At 37.4% G+C, this 16747-nt stretch overlaps 1 non-coding gene across 1 annotated transcript; it reads left to right on the top strand.

Annotated features, from left to right (window-relative positions):
* Positions 1 to 3324: 3324 nt before the first annotated feature.
* Positions 3325 to 3431, top strand: LOC112585829. Its single transcript, XR_003110411.1, has one exon. It is a non-coding gene; the product is annotated as a U6 spliceosomal RNA (small nuclear RNA).
* The last annotated feature ends 13316 nt before the right edge of the window (positions 3432 to 16747 follow it).

Raw genomic sequence — 16747 nt, 5'->3', positions numbered from 1 at the left:
AGGGATGGAGCCAAAGCAAAAACAATACCCAGTTGTGGATGTGACTGGTGATAGAAGCAAGGTCCGATGCTGTAAAGAGCAATATTGCATAGGAACCTGGGATGTTAGGTCCATGAATCAAGCAAATTGGAAGTGGTCAAACAGGAGATGGCCAGATTGAACATCAACATTCTAGGAATCAACGAACTAAAATGGACTGGAATGGGTGAATTTAACTCAGATGACCATTATATCTACTACTGTGGGCAGAAATCCTTTAGAAGAAATGGAGTAGCCATCATGGTCAACAAAAGATTCAGAAATGCAATACTTGGATGCAATCTCAAAAACGACAGAATGATCTCTGTTTCCAAGGCAAACCATTCAATATCACAGTAATCCAAGTCTATGCCCCAACCAGTAATGCTGAAGAAGCTGAACGGTTCTATGAAGACCTACAAGACCTTTTAGAACTAACACCCAAAAAAGATGTCTTTTTCATTTTAGGGGACTGGAATGCTAAAGTAGGAAGTCAAGAAACACCTGGAGTAACAGGCAAATTTGGCTTTGGAAGAGGGAATGAAGCAGGGCAAGCGCTAATAGAGTTTTGCCAAGAAAATGCACAGGTCATAGCAAACACCTTCTTCCAACAACACAAGAGAAGACTCTATACATGGACATCACCAGATGATCAACACCGAAATCAGATTGATTATATTCTTTGCAGCCAAAGATGAAAAGCTCTATACAGTCAGCAAAAACAAGACCAGGAGCTGTCTATGGCTCAGATTCTGAACTTCTTGTTGCCAAATTCAAACAATTACGTATCTATAATCTATCAATCATCTATCTGTCTATCTGTGTGCGTATTAGTTGCCTATTCATGCCCAACTCTTTTCAAACCCATGGACTGTAGCTCGCCAGGCTCCTCTGTCCATGGAATTCTCCAGGCAAGAATACTGGGGTGTGTTGCCATTCTTTTCTGCAAGGTATCTTCCCAATCCAGGGGTTGAGCCTGGGTCTCCTGTATTTCAGGCAGATGCTTTACCATCTGAGACACCCGGGAAGCCCATTTTTCAATCTATATCTATTATCATCTGGATACAACATTTCACAACAATGTTTTCTAATGTTTTCAATTTTATTTATTTTTTTTTTGGCACAGAGCAGATTAAAATTAGTTTATTTAAAGAAATATCTTAGATATTTCATGGCAACTACCCAAAAGAAAATCTTAATATATATGTGTTTAATTCCTTATAGCAAAATATTTTGCTTTTAAATATTAATTTAAAGTTAAAAACTCTATTGCAATGTTTCTCAATCTTTTTTCATTACCTGTTATCCATAAGAAAAAAATATTGCAATACTAAAAGACGTATAATGTTGTTTCTTAACCTTCATACAGATTTCTCAGGAGGCAGGTAAAGTGGTCCCATCTCTTTAAGAATTTTCCGCAGCTTATTATGATACACACAGTCAAAGGCTTTAGCGTAGTCAATGAAGCAGAAGTAGATGTTTTTCTGGAATTCTCTTGTTTTTCCTATGATCCAATGGATGCTTTCAATTTGATCTCTGGCTCCTTTGCCTTTTCTAAATCCAGCTTAAACATCTGGAAGTTCTCAGTTTATGTACTATTAAAGCCTTGCTTTGAGAATTTTGTGTATTACTTTGCTAGTGTGTGAAATGAGTTTTTTGTGTGATAGTCTGAACATTATTTGGCATTGTCTTTCTTTGGGATGGGAATGAAAACTGATCTTTTCCATTCCTGTGGCCCTGACCACTGCTGAGTTTTCCAAATTTGCTGGCATATTGAGTGCAGCACTTTCATAGCATCATCTTTTAGGATTTGAAATAGCTCAACTGCAATTCCATCGCCTCCACTAGCTCTGTTCATAGTGCTTCTTCCTAAGGCTCACTTTACTTTGCATTCCAGGATGTCTGGCTCCAGGTGAGTGATCACACCATTGTGATTATCTGGGTCATGAAGATCTTTTTTGTATAGCTCTTCTGTGTATTCTTGCCACCTCTTCTTAATATCTTCTGTTACTGTTATGTCCATATTGTTTCTGGTCTTTATTGTGCCCATCTTTGCATGAAATGTTCCCTTGGTATCAAAATCTCTAGTCTTTCTCTTTCTATTGTTTTCCTCTACTGCTTTGCATCGATCAGTTAGAAAGGCTTTCTTGTCTCTTCTTGCTATTCTTTGGAATTCTGCATTCAGATGAATATATTTCTCCTTTTCTCCTTTGCCTTTTGCTTCTCTTCTTTTTCTCAGCTATTTCCAAGGCCTCCTCAAACAACCATTTTTATTTTTTGCATTTCTTCTTGGGGATGGTTTTGATTACCACCTCCTGTACAATGTTATAAACCTCTCTCCATAGTTCTTCAGGAACCCTATCAGATGTAATCCCTTGATTCTTTTTGTCACTTCCATTGTATAATCATAGGGATTTGATTTAGGTCATAACTGAATTGTCTAGTGGTTTTCCCTACTTTCTTCAATTTAAGTCTGAAGTTAGAAATAAGGAGTTCATGATCTGAGCCACAGTCATCTCCAGGTCTGTTTTTGCTGACTGTATAGAGCTTTGCCTTCTTTGTTGCAAAGAATATAATTAGTCTGAATTCATTATTGACCATTAGGTGATGTCCATGTGTAGAGTCATCGCTTGTGTTGCTGGAAGAGGGTGTTTGCTATGACCAGTGCATTCTCTTGGCAACATTATTTTATCCTTTGCTTTGCTTTATTTTATAATCCAAGGCCAAACTTCCTGTTACTCCAGGTATCTCTTGACTTCCTACTTTTCATTCCAGTCCCTTCTGATGAATAGGACATCTTTTTTTGGTGTTAATTCTAGAAATATTAAATGTAGGTCTGTTAAAATTTTCTTCTAAGATATAGATGCATTTTTTTTCATAGTTCTTTCTTATTATGAAAATATAAGCTATTAACTCCTCTCTAGTGTCCTATCAGAAATGTAGTTCTCCCATATATGCATGTGCTAAGTGGCTTCAGTCATGTCTGACTCTTTGTGACCACATGGACCATAGCCTGCCAGGCTCCTCTGTCATGGGATTCTCCAGGCATGAATACTGAAGGTGGTTGCCATGCCCTCCTCCAGGGGATCTTCCTGACTGAGGAATTGAACCCATGACTCTTATGTCTTCTTCATTGGAAGATGTGTTCTTTAATACTAGCACCACCAGGTAAGGCCAAGTGTTCTCATACGACCAATGTACCTAATGTCCTACTAGGTCAATATTTCACGTTCATTTTAGATCAATTTCTAAAATTGTTTGAGCCACTGATACAATTTTTTAGATTTGGGCAATTGATATACTTTAGTGCTCACTTCAGCAACACTTATGCTACAATTGGAACAATACAGAGAAAATTAGCATTGTCCCTGCACAAAAATAATGTTCAAATTTATGAAGAATTCTGTATTTTCACATAGCAATTGTAAAGCTAGAGCATAAATCTCACTGCTCTTGACCAGGATATCAGCTTAAATAAAAGTCATTATAATATGTAGAAAGCAATAATTTCAAAAAGGGTACTATTTTACTTAGTGTATTTAATTGCATTAAATTTGTTCTACTAATATACATCCATCTACTTATTCTTTTTTTTTTTAATTTTATTTTATTTTAAACTTTACATAACTGTATTAGATTTGCCAAATATCAAAATGAATCCGCCACAGGTATACATTTTACCTTTATCTACTGTGTATTAAAAAAAAATGAACTTCTTTAAACTATCTCTTCTAGATAATTTAACAACAAAGTACTCTTTTAACATTTTTCAGTATGCCACATTTCTTTTGAAGCACATTGCTTTTCTAATATGTGAAATGATAGTTATGTCTACATCAATTTATTGAATGATTTATAAAATAAAATTATTTTAGGAGCTCTAGCAAAGTCATAAATGAACATAGTTTGACCCATTGGGTTGAGGGGTTTGTAATTCGAAGAACGGAAGGATGTCTCCCAAAACCAGTTCTCTTAATAATATCAGCTAGTTTAAAAAGTCTTCCTGGGCCTCAGTTACTGAACTACATGCTGTTAATATTGGCATCCAAAGGAGGAAAGATCTTAAGACTTTTCTTTACATTTGTCTCTCTACTCCTGAAAAAAACAGGAAAGATTATCATCTGAATGATCATCACCAAGGACAGGATTTAAATGAACACCTAAGATTAATGTCCTTTCTTATTTCTCTCCCTTTGAAGAGCAGGGAGCATTATCTATTCCTTCAAGGAAACAGCTCAATAATGTAAAAAATGAGGAAAAGGACATGATCTTTAATTGTAGCTAAATAAAAATAGAATAAATGCATAATAGAAGTTAGGAAATTTGGATTCTCTTCCTATTTCCCATTAAAAGGGAGAAAAAGTAATCTTGAGAGAAGCTATATAGTGGTGTTTTGGCCAGTAAAAATAGAAAAGCAGATCTCTTTTAGATCCTTGCCATAATCTCTATGTGAAAGATTTAAAAAGAAGAAAATTAAGTAACAGTGTGTTGCTGAAAGTGAACTGGTGGCTCCAGACAGTTGGATTTGACCACCAGGTTGAACTTCAGATATAAGTAGACTTATGCTTATTTCATCAAGAAGGAAATGGCTACCTATTCCAATATTCTTGCCTGGGAAATCCCACTGAGAGAGGAGCCTGGCGGGCTAGTCATTCAAAAGAGTCGAACAAGACTTAACAACTGAGCACAAGCATAGGTCAATTTCAACCTCCCTTCCCCTTACACAAAGGCTCATAATCTTTAATAACTTCAAAACCAAAAAAACTCTTAGTACCACATTTTCCAGAATTTGTAGAAAATTAATTTGTGGTCAAAACATTATTGGAACTGCTGTAAAAATATTTCTTCATATTGTTAAAAACAGGCCACACACCCAAAAGATAGACGCTTCTGTAAGCTATTTGTCACCACACTGAGACTTAATACAGTTGCAGCTCTTTCAGAAACAGAATCTTAAACTACTCAGACAGGAATTGCCTGATCAACATGAGTTAGATAATCTGTCTGATAGAACTCTGACATCCTGTAAAGGAAAATAACATTGCAAAAAAATTTTTTAAGAAAAGGAAAAGCCTATTTAGGGGGCTAGTATAACTTCCTTGTTTCTGAGCTCTTCTGCCTGTAAAAGTCTTTCTTCTTGTGCAGTTCCTCAGATTTCCTCTCTATCTGCTTGATTTGATGCTGTCTATTTCATGAATCATTTAATAAAGCCAATAAGATCTCTATAATTGACTGTTAATTTTTGTTTTTTAACAGTTTGAATACTCATATATTGTGCAGAAATGGTAGTATATTAAATTAAGAGTCCCTGGTCAAACTGTCACATTATTTGCCTTATGCTACCTTTGCATTATGGGGCTTCTCTGGTGGTTCAGAAGATAGAGAATCTTCCTGCAGTACAGGAGACATGGGCTCAATCCCTGGGCTGGGAAGATCCCCTGGAGAAGGGAATTGCTACCCACTCCAGTATTTTTGCCTGGAGAATTCCATGGACAAAGGAACCTGGAGGGCTATAGGAACTCTGGAGTCTCAAAGAGTTGGACACAGCTGAGTAACTAACATTTTCACCTTCGCATTACACATCTTGTAAAATAAATATCAACAGTTCTGAAATCTGAAAATTTTTTCTCCCTAAGGGTCTCCTCTGACCTGTGATGTTGACTTGAACTACACTGATGTACCAGGCAAGAACAAAGCAGAGATTAAAACTGGATTTTTCCTCTAAGAGACCTGGTTATGAGTCAACTTAATGTTCATGTTATAGGCATGTGATGGAAGGAGATATGGAGGGGAAGGAGAGAAGGAGAGAGATTTCTTGAAATACTAACAGCATCAAAACTCCTTTATTACTCACAGTGAAATAGGAAACTGAGCCCTTGTTTGCTAGAACTGAAAACTGAACTTTGTAAACTCACAAACACTCACACAGGCAAAGTTTATTTTAGATCACAGAGATGCAAAATTCTCAGCATAGACACTGAGAAGGGGTGAAGAGCCCCCACAGATGAAATGGGAAACCAAGTCCTTGTTCATAGAGCCTAAAGCTGAACTTTATAAACTTGAAAAATCTTACACAGTTTATTTTAGAAGATAGAGATAACAGAGCTCTCAGCATAGACACTGAGAGAGGGTGAAGAGCCCTCAAAGGTGAAAATAACAACAGTTTATATCTTTGCCAGTATCGACCTGTTCATTTTGGGTTGGTTTGGGGCACCTGTTGTATGTAATTTTTGACCAATCATTTTAAAAACCCAACATGTCCAGTTTGTCATTTTTAGGGCTTTTTTTTTTTTTTTTTAATTCCTAGTCCTTGGGATTTTTTTAGGCATTGAGCTGGCAGCCTGTGACTCTTTCTCATGATCTCAGGCTATTGTTTAAGGACCAGGTGTATATTTAAGACTTAATGATCCACCAGGGGTTTTTTCCTTGATAAGTTAGATGGCAATTACTGATTGTTTTATTATGGGTCTGGATGTCTTATGGTCCTCCAGACCAGGGGGGCATTCTTCTGAATGCCTGGAAAGTAAACAACAGGTATAGATTAGTAAAATAAGATGCTTATGTAAAATTAAAGTTGGAGTTGAAAACTAAAATTAAAAGAATCAAGGCCTCAACCTTATACTGACTGCCTAACAATGTCTACCTCAATAGCAATAGCACTGTTTCAACATTTCTCAAACGGTAAAGAATCTGCCTGCAATTCAGGAGATCCAGATTTGATCCCTTGGTCATGAAGACCCCCTGGAGGAGGGAACTGCAACCCACTCCAGTATCCTTGCCTAGAGGATTCCACGGACAGAAGACACTGGTGGGCTACAATCCATGCAGTCTCAAAGAGTTGGATACAACTGAATGACTAACACAACACACTTTCTGAAATCTAGTTCCCATCAAGTGAGGTAAAGAGGTGAGGACACCTATTCTCATAGAGCTTTAGTTTAGTTAGTTTAGGAATCCAGTCTTTTATAATGGGCAGTAAGCCTCCCTAACCTTTGCTCTGCTGCTGCTGCTAAGTCGCTTCAATCATGTCCGACTCTGTGCGACCCCATAGACGGCAGCCCACCAGGCTCCCCCGTCCCTGGGATTCTCCAGGCAAGAACACTGGAGTGAGTTGCCATTTCCTTCTCCAGTGCTTGAAAGTGAAAGTGAAGTCGCTCAGTCGTGTCCGACTCTTAGCGACCCCATGGACTGCAGCCCACCAGGCCCCTCCGTCCATGGGATTTTCCAGGCAAGACTACTGCAGTGGGGTGCCATCACCTTCTCCAAATCTTTGCTCTAGTAGGAGACATTTCCTTTGTTACATTGGATAGTACACTAACCATCCCTCCATTTACTTAAAATGTGAGTATGGGGAAGGAAGAGACAAAAGGGACGGTCTCTATCTTTCAAGGTTGTTTGCTATACAAACATCTTTGATAATATAGTCCAGAAAAAGTTGATCAGGACACTTTCTCAAAAGATGTGCAGAAATATGAGATCTGCCAAATTAAAAATGCACAACTTGAGATCTGCAAGTTAAATTTTATTTGGGGCAAAATGAAAAACTGCAGCCTGGGAGACAGCACCTCAGATAGCTCTGAGAAATTGCTCCAAAGAAGCAGAGAGAAGGTCAATATAAATGTGACTTTGATGAAGGGGGAATATATGCAAACAAGCACATATTTTTCCAGAAGGTTTCTACTAGTCTTATGAAGCTTTCTGCTAGTCACAAGGAACAGTGACTAGCAGAAACATTCACGTGACAGAACAGCCACGTGATAACAGAACATTCACCACGAATGACTGGAGTGCTTTTTTAGATATGAGGAGATACAAGAATTGGGTTCATTAAATCAGTTCCTTAAAATATCTAATTATCTGAAGACTTGTCCTGCCAGGTTTTCCCTGAGCATGACAGTCTCACGTCTGCCCTCCACCCTGAACTCCTTTCAGGAGTTGTTGAGATTAGCAGCTGCAATAGCACGATTTAATCCTTGTAAAGGTAGATGGAGAAGGAAATGGCAACCCACTCCAGTGTTCTTGCCTGGAGAATCCCAGGGGTTGGGGAGCCTCGTGGGCTTCCGTCTGTGGGGTCGCACAGAGTCGGAAACGACTGAAGCGACTTAGCAGCAGCAGCAGCAGAGGTAGATGGCGAGTGCATGGCAACTGGCAATTTGTATTTGACAGATCTATGAAAATTATCTCCTAACAATCTCTTCATAAGATCACAAAACCTAAACCTGAAGACTTCATAGAATACTTGTTTTACTTCATAAAATACTTGTTTAATCAAGTCTTCATGTAAGTTACCCATATTTTCACCACCATTATTATATATAATTAAGGATAATAGGGCTTTCCTGATAGCTCAGTTGGTAAAGAACGCTCCTACAATGCAGGAAATCCCAGTTCAATTCCTGGATTGGACATATCTGCCAGAGAAGGGATAGGCTAACCACTCCAGTATTCCTGGGCTTTCCTTATGGCACAGTTGGTAAAGAATATTATGGGGCTTCCTGTGTAGCTCAGAAGGTAAAGCAACTGCCTGCAATATGGGAGACCTGGGTTCAATTCCTGGGTCAGGAAGATCCCCTGGAGAAGGAAATGGCAACCTACTCCAGTATTCTTACCTGGAGAATCCCATGGACACAGGAGCCTGGTGGGCTACAGTTCATGGGATTGCAAGAGATGGACAAGACTTAGCACTATCTTTCTTTCTTTCTAAGGCTAACTGTTTCAATTGTTGTTACCAGGTGGATAAACTTATAAACAATTTAAGCCACTCATAGTTATTCAAAGCTGAATATATTTTATATATAATCTAGTATTCCTTATAAAAAAAACAGCTAAAAAAATAAATTCAGGAGTCAGCTGTCATTCCTAAATGAAAAGTATTACTGTATCATTCATTGGGATTATATTTTATATGGTATGTCCTAAATAAAGATCTTGTTTCATTTTTAAATACTTTCTTCCTTTAAAAATGTCCACACTATTTTAACAATTGGCAATTCTTTAATGATATGAGATAATAATTGACTTTCTGTTGTCTACTGTTTAAAGTGTGAAGAACTATTAAGTTTCTATTTTTTTTTTTAACCTGAAGGCAGTTATAGAAAATTGTTTACTTTGAGGTCAGATTCTGCAAAATGTATCTTTTAAAATTATACTTGCTTTTAAGCCATTTGTATATGTAGCAGTCATTTATTTATTTATTTATTTTACCTAAACCTAGTAATCAAATAACCCCATTTGGCCTTTAGATACTTTAAAATCAAATCTCCCTGAGGATTTTTGCTTCATTTACAAATGTAACTTGTTTTAAAATATGATAGATTTCTGTATTTCCCTTTCTTGAAATGGTGTGTCTTAGAGAAAGAAATGCTAATAGGAATAAAGGTGTAGGCTACAGTACTAGGGAAAGCAATTATGAATATATTCACTGACAAGAATATATTATGTATGACTTACACACCACATACTCATACAATTTAAGGAAACAAGGATTTTAGAAGCAGAGCAGGCAATTTAGTAAAGAAAGAGCTTTATTTTTTAAATGTGTAATGTGTCTACATTTGTATATGGGTCCGTTTTTATTCATGAGTGAATTGTGGTGGCCAAACCAAAATTTATTATGAAAACAGCATGTTGAGGTCACAAAAATAACCATTAGATAATAATCAATAGCCCATTTTATTTTTTTAATTATTGTACCAGATTAGCCTTTGAAAACAAGAGTAAGAAAAGTAATTTTGTGTTTAATTAATTATTAGTCATTTTTTAACCTAAAAGTAAATGTAAAACTTGAGAAATGAATGAATTATTATTATTAGTCATTGGAAATTTTATGATCATTGTAAAACATAGATTTTCAATGTTGGTGATATTGACCCCAAGGGGGAGAAAATTGGCCTTGGAAGAATGAAAAAATTTAGATCAGTTTTGTTTTTCTAGAGCTCAAATTTACATATAGACTCATATTCCTTATTATTTATTATCAAAACTATGGTTTTTCCAGTAGTCATATATGGATGTGAGAGTTGGACTGTAAAGAAAGCTGAGTGCTAAAGAATTGATGCTTTTGAACTGTGGTGTTGGAGAAGACTCTTGAGATTCCCTAGGACTGCAAGGAGATCCAACCAGTCAATCTTAAAGGAAATCAGTTGTGAATATTCATTTGAAAGACTGATGCTGAAGCTGAATCCCCAATACTTTGGCCATCGGATGCAAAGAACTGATTCATTGGAAAAGACCCTGCTGCTGGAAAAGACTGAAGGCAGAAGGAGAAGGGGAAGACAGAGGATTAAATAGTTGGATGGCATCACCAACTCGATGGACATGAGTTTGAGCAATCTCCTGCAATTGGTTATGGACAGGGAAGCCTGTCATGATGCATTCATGGGGTCACAAATAGTCAGACATGACTGAGAGACTAAAGTGAACTGAGCATTAATACGGAGAAGGTAATGGTACTCCACCCCTCTATCGTTGCCTGAAAAATCCAATGGACAGAGGAATCTGGCAGGCTACAATACAAGGGGTTGCAAAGAGTCAGACAAGACTGAATACACACACATAAATTTTATAATTCTTTATTAGAATTGATATTCAACAGAGAATATATTGAAAATTAAGTTATTTACTTTAGAGATTACCAAAAAAAGAATAATGGTTTTAAATGTTGACTAAGTGCAGGGCAGAGTACTAAATGCTTGCATATATTATTTTCATAATAACACTATAGTTGAGGCTTTTTAAATATTAATTTTATTGATGAAAAATCAAATTGAAAGAAGTTCAGTAATTTATCCAGCATTATAAAGCTAAACTACCGCACAATTGCACTCATCTCACATGCTAGTAAAGTAATGTTCAAAATTCTCCAAGCCAGGCTTCAGCAATATGTGAACCATGAACTTCCAGTTCTTCAAGCTGGTTTTAGAAAGGGCAGAGGAACCAGAGATCAAATTGCCAACATCCGCTGGATCATGGAAAAAGCAAGAGAGTTCCAGAAAAACATCTATTTCTGCTTTATTGACTATGGAAAGCCTTTGACTGTGTGGCTCACAATAAACTGGAAAATTCTGAAAGAGATGAGAATACCAGACCATCTGATCTGCCTCTGGAGAAATTTGTATGCAGGTCAGGAAGCAACAGTTAGAACTGGACATGGAACAACAGACTTGTTCCAAATAGGAAAAGGAGTATGTCAAGTCTGTATATTGTCACTCTGCTTATTTAACTTCTATGCAGAGTACATCATGAGAAATGCTGGGCTGGAAGAAACACAAGCTGGAATCAAGATTGCCAGGAGAAATATCAATAACCTCAGATTTGCAGATGATACCACCCTTAAGGCAGAAAGTGAAGAGGAACTAAAAAGCCTCTTGATGAAGGTGAAAGAGGAGAGTGAAAAAGTTGGCTTAAAGCTCAACATTCAGAAAACAAAGATCATGGCATCTGGTCCCATCACTTCATGGCAAATAGATGGGGAAACAGTGGAAACAGTGGAAGACTTTATTTCTTTGGGCTCCAAAATCACTGCAGATGGTGACTGCAGTCATGAAATTAAAAGACACTTACTCCTTGGAAGAAAAGTTATGACCTACCTAGATAGCATATTGAAAAGCAGAGACATTACATTGCCAACAAAGGTCCGTCTAGTCAAGGCTATGGTTTTTCCAGTGGTCATGTATGGATGTTAGAATTGGACTGTGAAGAAAGCTGAGCACTGAAGAATTGATGCTTTTGAACTGTGGTGTTGGAGAAGACGCTTGAGAGTCCCTTGGACTGCAAGGAGATCCAACCAGTCCATTCTGAAGGAGATCAACCCTGCGATTTCTTTGGAAGGACTGATGTTGAAGCTGAAACTCCAATACTTTGGTCACCTCATGTGAAGAGTTGACTCATTGGAAAAGACTCTGATGCTGGGAGGGATTGGGGGCAGGAGGAGAAGGGGACAATAGAGCATGAGATGGCTGGATGGCATCACTGACTTGATGGACCTGAGTCTGGGTGAACTCTGGGAGTTGGTGATGGACAGGGAGGCCTGACATGCTGCGATTCATGGGGTCGCAAAGAGTTAGACAGGACTGAGTGACTGAACTGAACTGAACTGATGAAATGAGAATTCAAATATATTACTTAATAGTTTTTAAGTCATGTCTATACAATTATCACATAGCATCTGTTCTGGGGTTGAGTCTACTTACTGTGTTCAGTCTTTAATGAGGCAGATTTGTGATCCAGGGTTGTGATATCAAGTCAGCCTTTCTAGTCTGAATCTCTCGCCTGTACTTACTTAATGTGTGATCTTGAGCTAATGTTTCTAAGGCTCATACTTTTCATCTACAATATGGAAATACTAATAATACTCCCTTATTGTGTCGTTTGTGTACTACACTATAAACCAAGGAAGAGAGGGCAGCTTTAAGGGGTAAAGCAATAATAGATCTTGTAAAAAATTAAAAACCAAAAACCCACAATAAAACACACCACTTACCACAGTATCTAATAATAAAGTTTACTTTATTAGAAATGCTATATCTGATCTGATCTGATCAACTACTGTGCTGCGTGCTTAGTTGCTCAGCTGTGTCTGACTCTCCAATCCACTGTACTGTAGCCTGCCAAGCTCCACTTTCCATGGGATTTTTCAGGCAAGAATACTAGAGCGGTTGTCAGTTCCTTCTCCAGGGGATTTTTCCAACCTAGGGATAGAACCCACATCTCTTGTGTCTCCTTCATGGCAGGCAGATTATTTACCTATTGAGCCATCAGGGAAACCCGCTATCAACTGCTACAGTATTCCAAATTCCTAAGAAAGGGAATACAGAGAGGAAAGTCAAGAGAGCCAGGGTAAAAATCCAGAGACACCTATTTTGAGCAAGTTGGAGGAAAGAAAAATGCCAGAGAATGAAAAACTAGCTAAGGATCAGCAGGTTTTGGATATAAATGTGTTACGTTGAAGGAAGCCAAGCAGATGTCAGCAGTGATAATACATACTTCAGTGGGCTTGAGGAAGACATAATGTGAAAAGTGGCACTGGGGTAAGTGTAAGTGGGGCATAAATGTGTTTGTGTAAGGTTGACTTTTCGAGTATGTGAAAATTTACAGTGTGAATCTGAAGATTTTTTTACCTATTTTGAGTGTAAAGTCTATTCTTCTGTGATTTAATCTAAAATTTTCATAAGAATAGCAGTATGCTAATAGCTAGTGTGTAAGATCTGATAGAATGGGCTCATAATTATGTTGGTACCCTGATTAAAATGAACTATGGCTCATTTGATTAAAATGAGATTTTAAAACAAAAACACAAACAAAGTACTTGTTGCCATTTGTTAATGGCTGTGACATTACCACCACCTTGCTCTTGAAGTTTTCCATCTCCTTAGACATCCCCCACCCCCACCCTGATGTTTCTCATCTTCAGGATCTTTGCATTGACTGCTCCCACTGTTTGGATTTTTTTTTTTTTTTTCCCTACAATCTAGTCATCCTTTCAGTCTTTAAAATTCAACTCAAATGTCACTTCCTTTTAAAATGACACACACAAAAAACAAAGCAACAAAAAGCACACTCTATAATATACCCTTCAGACTACCTCATGTTCCCCTGATATATATTTATTGCTCTGTATATATCTGTTTGTTGCATGATCAAATTGTAATTAAAAGCAAAAATCTATAATGTTTTGCTGTCTTCATTCTGATTAGAAATAAAATTCACAAGTATAGGAACAATATCTGTTTTTCAATGACCTTCCAGTTCCTTGAGTATGTTACTATCTATGGAGAAACAGAAAAAGACATTCCCTTGGACTGAGAGTCTTTTCATCATATTGACATCTCAAAAATACAGCACAGGGTCAAGCACATAAATTGTTGAATTTATCCATAAATGATGTCTCACTTTCCCCATCTTTAGCATCCCACATTCACATGGAGTAGTATTGGTTAAGTAGGTGGTACTTATTATAAGTCCATACCCTTCAGGAGTTCATCATTTAGTTGAGAAAAACATAAAGCCACATGTGGGACAAAACAGATGATCAAAATAAAAATAAATACAAAGAAAATACATTAAATTTCAGTGTTTGTGAGGTTAAAACCTGCTACTTATTCTGTCTTTGAGCATATACACTTTTCCAAAGAAGCTATCAAAATGTCTCTATAGGCAAGTATGCTAAAGTATAGAAACACACTGCTTGTGAATCTCTTAGCCTGGAGTCAGGTCAAGAATACCAGCTGTGATAAATTGTAAAGTAAGTATGTACAATTTGACAAGCCAGGCAAGGATTTACTTGTTGGAGTGTTCTAAATCTTTTGTTCTTAGCTTCCATCCCTCAAAATGTTCAAAGGTAGCTGAACAGCATGCCAGATCAGGACTAGGGAGTGTAGCAATTGCAGAGTAGATATATTTGTTCACTTTGTGGGTGCATTATTTACAGCACTGTTGTTCTAATCATCAATTTGAATTGCATTGTTCTCGCTCTTATTTATGAATGTTGTTTTCTCCTCTTGTTGTCATGCCTACCTCCTCAATCACTTCCCACATCAGTAGGTGAATACAATACACAGAGAGGGAAACACATTGGCTGTGTCTACACAGAGACAGTGGAGTGAGCTCTAGGACTGTAACAAGCAATGGATCTTAGATGCTAAGGGAGACCCAGGAGCAAGGTTAGAGCTAGAAGGGCAGAGTTAAGAAAAAGATTTGAAGATAGGGTCTATGAAGGGACAAATACAAAAGCCAGTGGTCTTTAAATATCTATTGTCTTGCAAATCAATTCTAAAAATTGGAATTCATATTTCTAGAAGTATTGCAATAATATGTGAATAAAAGTGTAAGAATTCACCACTGTCTACACTAAAATTCTTTTTGATGTATAAGGAGAGTAAGTCATGGTATTTCTATTACTCTAATTTCAGCATATCGATAAGTAAAGCAGCCTGAAGCACTAGAACTTTTTCTGAGTCCGCTAACAAAGCAGAGACATTACTTTGCCAACAAAGGCCCATCTAGTCAAAGCTATGGTTTTTCCAGTAGTCACGTATGGATGTGACAGTTGGACTATAAAGAAAGCTGAGTGCCTAAGAATTAATGCTTTTGAACTGTGATGTTGGAGAAGACTCTTGAGAGTCCCTTGGACTGATCCAACCAGTCCATCCTAAAGGAACAAGAGAGGATGAGATGGTTGGATGGCATCACTGACTCAATGGACATGTGTTTGAGTAGACTCCAGAAGCTGGTAATGGACAGGGAGGCCTGCTGTGCTATAGTCCATGGGGTCGCAAAGAGTCAGACACAACTGAGTGACTGAGCTGTCTGAACACTTCTCTCCACCGACACTCAGATTCTCTCTGCCAACACTCAGAATGTTTCCAAGCATTGTGTGAACCTGTAGGTCCTATAAGGAAAGAATTCTTACCTCATTAATAAAACTTAGGTTTACTGAAAGCCATTTATTGCCTGGCTAAATTGTTACCAGCTATTGCTCCCTGGTGGCTCAGAAGGTAAAGCATCTTCTGCCTGCAATGCAGGAGACCTGGGTTTGATCCCAGGGTAGGGAAGATCCCCGGGAGAAGGAAATAGCAACCCACTCCAGTACTTTTGCCTGGAAAATTCCACGGATGGAGGAGCCTGGTAGGCTACAGCCCATGGGGTCGCAAAGAGTCAGAAACGACTTCACTTTCACTTTCACTTTCATTGCTCTTTGGGGGATTCCCTGGTGGCTCATCCGGTAAAGCATCAGCCTGCAATGCAGGAGACCAGGGTTCGATCTCTGGGTCAGGAAGATCCCCTGGAGAAAGAAATGGCAATCCACTCCAGTACTCTTTCCTGAAAAATTCCATGGAGGGAGGAGCCTGGTGGGCTACAGTCCATGGGGTCGCAAAGAGTCGGACACGACTGAGTGACTTCACTTTCACTGCTCTTTGGACCTCAGCTTTTCCTTTTAACACATGTGCCTTTGATTGTTTTCCTTGAAAAAAGTCTTCAGAAGTATTCAATATCTTTGCCTGTTAGCAACACTAGTCTTTACTCTGGTCTGGTGCTTAAATAGAAACAACTTACAGCACTCTAAATGTCAGGCCCTATGCCACAAACTAGACTACATTTATCTTATAAAGAGTAAGATAATGGGAGTTTTTCAAAGGGGAAATGAAATGTGTGATTAAATAGTAGGGTTTGCTTAGAAATTTTCTTCACCTCAAAATTATTGTAATGTTTGTTCATATTTTTTCTCATTCTTAAATGGTTAACTTTTCCTTTTTTTTCTAAGCATAAAAGAAAAACAGGATAATTAAATATATAAATTTAACTATATCTAATATAAATATTTTAATAGTTAATTATCCTATATAAAATAAAAAATTAAATAACAAATAATTTGTAGATCAGGTATAAGAGTAACAACCTTGATATTAAAAGAGTTCTTTCAAGTTAGTTAGAAATTAATTATACAATAATGATTAAATAGATACAAAGATATCGAGAGGAGAATTTCTCAAAGGAAAAACTAAAAATCCTACAATGAACGAAGGATAAAATGTTCACTTTTTGCAATCAAATAAATGCAAATTATTTCAGAAAAAAAAAAAATAAAAAAATAAATAGTAGGGTTTGAAAGAATAAGGATTAGGGACAATAATAGATAAGAAAAAGAAATGTGAGATTATATAATAATCAAAAGGTGAAAAATGTCAATGCCAGCTTGCCTTTTTTAAAAACTTACTTTGTTTTCCATGAT

Source organism: Bubalus bubalis, chromosome 6 (genome assembly GCF_019923935.1).
Source record: "Bubalus bubalis isolate 160015118507 breed Murrah chromosome 6, NDDB_SH_1, whole genome shotgun sequence".
NCBI classification, from domain to species: Eukaryota; Metazoa; Chordata; class Mammalia; order Artiodactyla; family Bovidae; genus Bubalus; species Bubalus bubalis.
The sequence above is the reverse complement of the archived record's forward strand: the minus strand, read 5'-3'. Positions and strand labels throughout refer to the sequence as shown.